Source organism: Salvelinus sp. IW2-2015, unplaced genomic scaffold, assembly GCF_002910315.2.
Source record: "Salvelinus sp. IW2-2015 unplaced genomic scaffold, ASM291031v2 Un_scaffold6354, whole genome shotgun sequence".
In the NCBI taxonomy this organism is placed as follows: domain Eukaryota; kingdom Metazoa; phylum Chordata; class Actinopteri; order Salmoniformes; family Salmonidae; genus Salvelinus; species Salvelinus sp. IW2-2015.
In genome coordinates, this window is record NW_019947617.1 from 1 (window position 1) to 7,703 (window position 7,703).

Below are 7,703 nucleotides of genomic sequence, written 5' to 3' on the forward strand. Positions count from 1 at the left end.
CTATGTACAGACTCAGTGAGCATATCCTGCTATTGAGAAAAGACCATCTAGCAGAACCTGGCTCTCAAGAGAAGACCAGGCTATGCGCACATTGCCACAAAATGAGTGGAAACTGAAAGCTGGCCCATTCCTTCCTAAACCTTACCGCCAAATGGGATGACCATATTATAGACCATATTGTCTCTCAGAATTACACAAAAGAGTTCGACAAACAAAACCAATTTTGATAAAACTCCCATTAGTCTAATGGGTGAAATACCACAGTTGTGCCATAACAACAAAAACATATTTGTGACATGTGGCCAACAAGAAGGGCAACCACTGAAGCACAAACACAATTTGTAAATACAAGCCCATATTTATATTTATTTATTTCCCACTTTTTACTGTTGAAACTATTTGCACATATGGACGTTTGAAGTGTCTTTATTCTTTTGGAAGTGTAATGTTTATTGTTCAATTTTTGTATTGTTAGTTCACTTATGTTTTTATTATCTATTTCGCACTTACTTTGGCAATGCAAACATATGTTTCCCATCCAATAAAGCCCTGAATTGAAAGAAGAGAGAAGAAGAGAGAGACTGAGAGAGAGAGAGGAAGAGAGAGAGAGAGACGAGAGAGAGAGAGGATTAAAGAGAGGGAGAGAGAGAGAGAGAGAGAGAAGAGAAAGAGAGAAGAGGATGAGAGAGAAGAGAAGAGAGAGAGGCGAGAGAGACGAGAGAGAGAGAGAGAGAGAGAAGAGAGAGAGAGAGAGAGAGAAGAGAGAGAAGGGAATGGCAATTGACTTTTTGATCTGTGTAATTCACTAATAGGACAGCAACGATGCATTCTGTACTTGAAGACACAAAAATAAACAATTCCCTTAAAGGCCCTGAATACATCCACCTGTTGGCTGAACACTTCTGTTCAAGGTAGAACCCTTGTCGTTCCAGGAGACCCTTTTTCATGTTCAGGAGTAGAACCCTTTTGTTCTAGTAGAAGCCTTTTGCCGAACCCCAAACGGTTCTACACTGATACCAAAAAGTTCTTCAAAGGGTTCTCCAATGAGACACTCAAAACCCTTTTCAGGTTCTAATGAACATCTATATTCTAAATGAGCGTGTGGAGGATAAACATGAATTCTTACTAGGGACCCGTTGTCTCCTCCGTCTCCCTTAACAGTCGTTAGCTCCTGTCCACCCTGAGAACACATTTGCAATACTTTAAAAAGGGACAGTCCTTAATCATGATATCAATAGTGTTCAATGGTCAAAGCAAGTGGCGCCAGGGTTTGCTCCTATCTTTCATTACCATAGTAGCCCTATACTAGAGAAATTTGAAGTTTTAAATGAAATCAGTTTGTTAATAAGGGTGATTTAAACAGACAATTGATGACTAAAGACAATTTAAACTAAGTATATTATTAAAGATCATTTAAATAAATAAATACTGTGGTGCAATTGTATATAAACTTAGTGTTCTAGTTTATAGTTTTTCACAATCAATTTAACAAAGTATAGTCGATTAATGTCGGTGAACACCCAAGTCTACTATATTAATACTATAAATATCTAGCGCCAACAATGGCAACCAGGCTATAGACAACATGACAAATATTGTAATAACCTATAGACCTCTTTAGAATGCTCTTAATATACATGCCCTCCCTCCTCAGTAAAGGACTTCTTATATACATGCCCATCCCTCCTCAGTAAAGACTCTTATTATACATTGCCCTCCCTCCTCGAGTAAAGACTACTTATATACATTGCCCTCCCTCTCCAGTAAAGACTCTTATATACTCCCTCCTCCTCATAAAGACTCTTAGTCATACATGTCCTCCCTCCTACAGTAAAGACCTTATATAACATTGCGCGCTCGTGCGCGCGTTCTGTCAGTAAAACTCTTTATACATGCCCTTCCCTCCTCAATTAAAGACTCTTTATACGATGCCCTCACCTCCTCAGTAAAGACTCTATATACATGCCCTCCCTCCTCTGTAAAGTCTCTTATATACTGGCCCCTCCCTCCTCCAGTAAAGACTCTTAATACATGCCCTCCCTCCTCCAGTAAAGACTCTTATATACTGCCCCTCCCTCCCTCAGTAAAGACTCTTATATACATGCCCTCCCTCCTCATAAGACTCTTATATACATGCCCTCCCTCCTCAGTAAAGACTACTTATTATACAGTGCCCTCCCTCCTCATAAAGACTCTATATACATCCCTCCCTCGCTCAGTAAAGACTTGCTATATACATGCACTCCCTCCTTCAGTAAAGACTTCTTATACACGATTTTGCCCCTCCCTCCCCTCAGTTTAAAGACTCTTATATACATTGCCCTCCCTCCCAGTAAAGCTCTTATATACATGCCCTCCCTCCTCAGTAAAGACTCTTATATTACATGCCCTCCCCTCCTCAGTAAAAAGACTCTAAATACATGCCCTCCCTCTCAGTAAAGACTCTTATATACATTGCCCTCCTCTCCTCAGTAAAGGACTCTCAGACACATCCCTCCCTCCTCAGTAAAGACTCTTCAAGACCACATGCGCCTCCCTCCTCCAGTAAAGTCTCTTAATACATGCCCTCCCTCCTCAAGTAAGGACCTTATATACATGCCCTCCCTCCTCAGTAAAGACTCTTATATACTGCCCTCCTCCTCAGTAAAGACTCTTTATATACATCCCTCCCTCTCTCATTAAAACTAGTATATACATGCCCTCCCCTCCTCAAAGTAAAGACTCTATATACATTAGCCCTCCCTCCTTCGAGTAAAGACTCTTATACACATGCCCTCCCTCCTCAGTAACGACTCTTATATTACATTGCCCTCCCCTCCTCTAAAGTTCTCTTATATACATGCCCTCCCTCCTCAGTAAAAACTCTTATACTACATGCCCTCCTCCCTAAGTAAAGTACTCTTATATACATTGCCCTCCCTACTCAGTAAGGACTCTTATGTACATTGCCCTTCCCTCCTCCAGTAAAGACTCTACAGACACATGCCCTCCCTCCTCAGTAAAGACTCTCAGACACATTGCCCTCCCTCCTCAGTAAAGTCTTCTTATAACATGCCCTCCCTCCTCAGTAAAAAGACTTCTTAAACATGCCCTCCCTCCTCAGTAAAGGACTCTGATATAATTGGCCTCCTCCTCAGTAAAGGACTCTTATATTACATGCCCTCCCTCCTCAAGTTAAAGACTATTATTTACATGCCCTCCCTCCTCAGAATAGACTCTATATACATTGCCCTCCCTCCTCAGTAAAGACTCTTATACACATTGCCACTCCTCCTCAGAAAGACTTCTTATATACTGCCCTTCCCTCCTCATAAAGTCTCTTCATATACATGCCCTTCCCTCCTCAGTAAAAGACTCTTATATACATGCCCTTCCCTCCTCAGTAAAGACTCTTATATACATTGCCCTCCCTCCTCAGTAAAGACTCTATTAATGCCCTCCCTCCTCAGTAAAGACTCTCAGACATATGCCCTCCCTCCTCATAAAGACTCTCAGACACATGCCCTCCCTCCTCAGATAAATCTCTTATTACATTCCCTCCCTCGCTCAAGTTAAAGACTCTTATATACATCCCTCCCCCAGAAAGACTCTTATATAACATTGCCCTCCCTCCTTCCAGAAAAGACTCTTAGTTATACATGCCCTCCCTCCTCAGTAAACTATTATATACATGCCCTCCCTCCTCATAAACTCTTATATACATGGCCTTGCCCTCCTCATAAAGACTCTTGTATCTTACACAGCCCTCCCTCCTCAGTAAAACTCTTATATACATGCCCCTCCCTCCTCAGTAAAGTCTCTTATAACAGCCCTCCCTCCTCCAGAAACTGCTTATATACATGCCCCCCTTCCTCATAAAGACTCTTATATACATGCCCTCCCTCCTCAGTAAAGACTTTTATTATACTGCCCTCCCTCCTCAGTAAAGACTCTCAGGACCATGCCTCCCTCCTCAGTAAAGAACTCTCAGACACATGCCCTCCCTCCTCAGTTAATAGATCTATATACATGCCCTCCTCCTCAAGTAAAGACTCTTAGATACATGCCCTCCCCCTCAGTAAAGACTCTTATATACATGCCTCCCGCCTCAGAAGTAAAGGACCTCTATATAAACATGCCCCTCCCGCCTCAGTTAAAGGGACTATTAGTAACATAGCCCTCCCTCCTAAAGACTTTTATATTACATGCCCTCCCTCCTCAGTAAAGACTCTTATACACATGCCCTCGCCTCCTCCAGTAAAAACAATTGACGAAAATATGAGAAAGTATCTATTTGGGTGGAAATATGTGTGAGTGCGCAGTGGGGAGGAAACAAGGGTATAGAGTAAGGAAAAAAACTGCGGCCAAGAGAGCTTGTTTCGTTCTGTTCTGTTCTGTTTCTCTCTGTTCTTCTCTGTTCTTCTCTTTCTCTTTCTGTCTCTCTGTTCTCTTCTTTCTTTCTTGTTCTGTTCTGTTCTGCCTCTGTTCTGCTCTGTTCTGCTCTGTTCTGCTCTGGTTCTCTTCTTTTTGCTCTGTTCTCATTCTTTCTGTGTTGCTCTTTCTGTTTCTGTTCTGGCATCTGTTCTTGTCTGTTCTGTTCTGTTCTGCCTTGTCTTCTCTCTCTGTTCGTTCTCTGGTTCTGTTTGTTCTATTATGCTCGCTCGATCTGTTCTGTCTGTTCTGTTTGCTCTGCTCTTCTTCTGTCTGTTCTGCCTCTTCTCTGTGTTCTGTCTGTCTGTCTTTCTGTCTTGCTCTTCTTCTGTTGTTCTCATTCTATTCTGTTTTGCTCTGTTCTGTTTCTTCATTTCGTTTGCTCTTCTTTCGTTCTGCCTCTGTCTGTTTTGTTTCTGTCTGCTCTGCTCTGCTCTGCTCTGTTCTGTTCTGCTCTGTTCTTCTCTTCTCTGTTCTGTTTTTTACTGTTCTGTTTCTTCTCTGTTCTGTTCTTCTCTGTTCTGTCTGTTCTGTTCTGTTCTGTGTCTGTTCTGCTCTGCTCTGTTGCTGATGCTGCTTGCTCTTCCTGTTCTGTTCTGCTCTCTCTCTGTTCTGCTGTGTTCTGTTCTGTTCTGTTTTGCTCTGTTTTGCTCTGTTCTGTTCTGCTCTGTTTTGTCTGTTCTGTCTGCTCTTCTTCTCTTCTCTGTTCTGTTCTTGCTCTGCTCTTGTTCTGCCTCTTCCTCTGTTCTGTTCTGTTCTGTTTCTGCTCTTCTCTCTTCTGTTTCTGCTCTTCTTGTCTGTTCTGTTCTGTCTGCTTTCTCTGTTCTGTTTCTGCTCTGCGCTGCATTACTCTGTCTGCACCTTCTCTGCTCTGCCTCTCTGATCTGTTCTGTTCTGCTCTGCTACTGTTCGTCGTTCTGCTCTGCTCTGTTCTGCTCTGCTCTTTCTCTCTGCTCTGTTTTGTTCTTTCTGTCTGCTTCTTGCTCTGCTCGCTCTGTTTCTGCTGCGCTCTGCTTGCTCTTCTCTGCTCTGCTCTGCTCTGCTCTGTTCTGTTCTGTTCTGATTCTCTCTGTTCTGTCTCTGCTCTTCTCTGTTCTGTTCTGTCGCCCGACATCAATACACTATTGTCTATGCACGGGGGAATATTAATTAGCAGAAAATAATGCCTGGATGGAAAGAACAGTGTTTTATTAATGTGTTTACTATCAGGCCAAACAACACCGGTTGAACATCACATTATGGTGTGTTTGTGCTGTGCTTTTGGCACACGTTGTTTGTGTGCATACATGCGTGTGTGGTGTGTGTGTTGTACTGACTTACCGCAGGCCCTATCTTCTGACATTCCATTGGGCCCAGGGGTACCCCTCATGGTGAGCTGTGATTGACAGAGAGCTTATATGACAACCGATCAGGTACAGCATTGACGTTCAAAATCCAAGAAAATCTATGCAAGATGATCTAAGGTAGCCAGTGCAACTCTATAGGGTCTAGTCAGGCAGTGTTAACTCTATTAGTGCTAAGTCACGTAGTGCTTGTACTACTATCTTGTTAATTGAGGGACTAGTCGCAGTGTTACTCTATAGGGCTAGTCGCAGTGTTCACTATATACGGGACTAGTCAGCAGTGTTAACGTATAAGGTCTATCAGCGATGTTAACTATATAGGGACTAGTCAGCAGTGTTAACTCTATAGGACTAGTCAGCAGTTGTTAACTAATATAGGCGACTGAGTCAGCAGTGTAACTATATAGGGTCTAGTCACCAGTGGTTAAATTATAGGGTCTTATCAGCGTGTTAATCTATAGGGATATCAGCAGTGTTAACTCTATATGACTAGTCCGCAGTTGTGTAACTATATCGAGGTCTAGTCGCATGTTGTTTAAATCTATAGGGTCTAGTCGCAGTGTTAACTATATAGGGTCTAGTCAGCAGTTGTTAACTATTAGGGTCTAGTCGGCAGTGTTAAATCATATAGGGTCTAGTCAGCATGTTAACTTATAGGGTCATAGTTTCGGCATGTTAAATCTATAGGAGTCTAGTCTGGCAGTGTTAACTATATAAGTCTAGTCAGGCAGTTTTAAATCTACAGGGTCTAGTCAGCAGTTTAACTCTATAGGGATAGTCGCAGTGTTAATCTATAGGACTAGTCAGCAGTTGTTAACTATTATAGGGTTAGTCAGCAGTGTTAATCATATAGGGTCCTAGTCCACAGTGTTAATCTATATCAGGTCGAGTCTCAGCAGTGTTAACTATTAGGTCTAGTCGCATGTTAAATTCTATAGGGTCTAGTCAGCAGTGTTAACTCTATAGGGTCTAGTCAGCAGTGTTAACTATATAGGGTCTAGTCAGCAGTGTTAAATCTATAGGGACTAGTCAGCAGTGTTAACTCTATAGGGTCTAGTCAGCAGTGTTACCACCCAGGACAACTCGTTCCTGCTATTATTAGGCAGACCTGGGTGGAACACGCGTTTCAAATATTTGAAATAGTTGAGGTGCACTTGATTTAACTTGTCTGGCATGCAGAGTATATTTACCCTGGCTTGGGAAAGGATAGCCTGGGCTTGGGCCTCCTGAGCTGAGATCACTGGTCCTTTATGTGCCTCTCCACCAGCACGGAACTGTCAATCACAACACAAGAGACACATGTCAATAAACAAATACAACTCCCGACAATATCTTTTAATTCATTTTGTGTCACTGGGTGACCCAGACCTGATATATCCAACATGGTTACTTAGCTGCAGCCCTGTTTTCAGTCCATAGAGATAGATAGAGAACTCTAGTGAGCAAAAGCCCATTTTAGCCTTGGAGCAACCATTGGGGGCTTTCACCATTTTGAAGTAGTCAACTGGGTGGAACTTCCTATGGGTTAAGGAAGGATCCCATAATTCCATGCAGGTCATCAGGAAGGATCATCCAAAGAATTATACTCGTGAGTAAACATGCTATAACTGCAGGTGGCAGCAAATCGCTAACCTTGGCTTTATACCTGTTCAAACAACACCCTCTGGCAGTATGCACCCTTTCAGTTTGTTTACTAAAATGGACTACTTCAAAATGGAGATGTCCTCAATGGCTGCCTGTGCACTCAGACGCCATTATGGGACAGATACATCTTTGCGATCTCTATACATCTTTATGGTTCAGAAGCATGGGATCCAACATGGACGCTGAGCTGCAGGCCTGTAGCATGGGTAAACCTGTCACTGGGATCCAACATGGATGCTGAGCTACAGGCCTGTAGTATGGGTAAACCTGTCACTGGATCCAAACGGATAATCTCTCTCTTTTTGA

The 7,703-nt window shown here is 42.7% G+C and overlaps 1 long non-coding RNA gene across 1 annotated transcript in view; it reads right to left on the minus strand.

Annotated features, from left to right (window-relative positions):
• Positions 1-5,743: 5,743 nt before the first annotated feature.
• The window catches only part of LOC112078829 (uncharacterized), a 14,083-nt gene continuing 12,123 nt past the window's right edge, over positions 5,744-7,703 (minus strand). Inside the window, exons 2-3 of the long non-coding RNA XR_002895794.1 lie at positions 6,944-7,027; positions 5,744-5,785 (exon numbers count right to left, since the gene is read on the minus strand). This is a non-coding gene — a long non-coding RNA (uncharacterized lncRNA). The remainder of the gene's footprint in view (positions 5,786-6,943; positions 7,028-7,703) is intronic.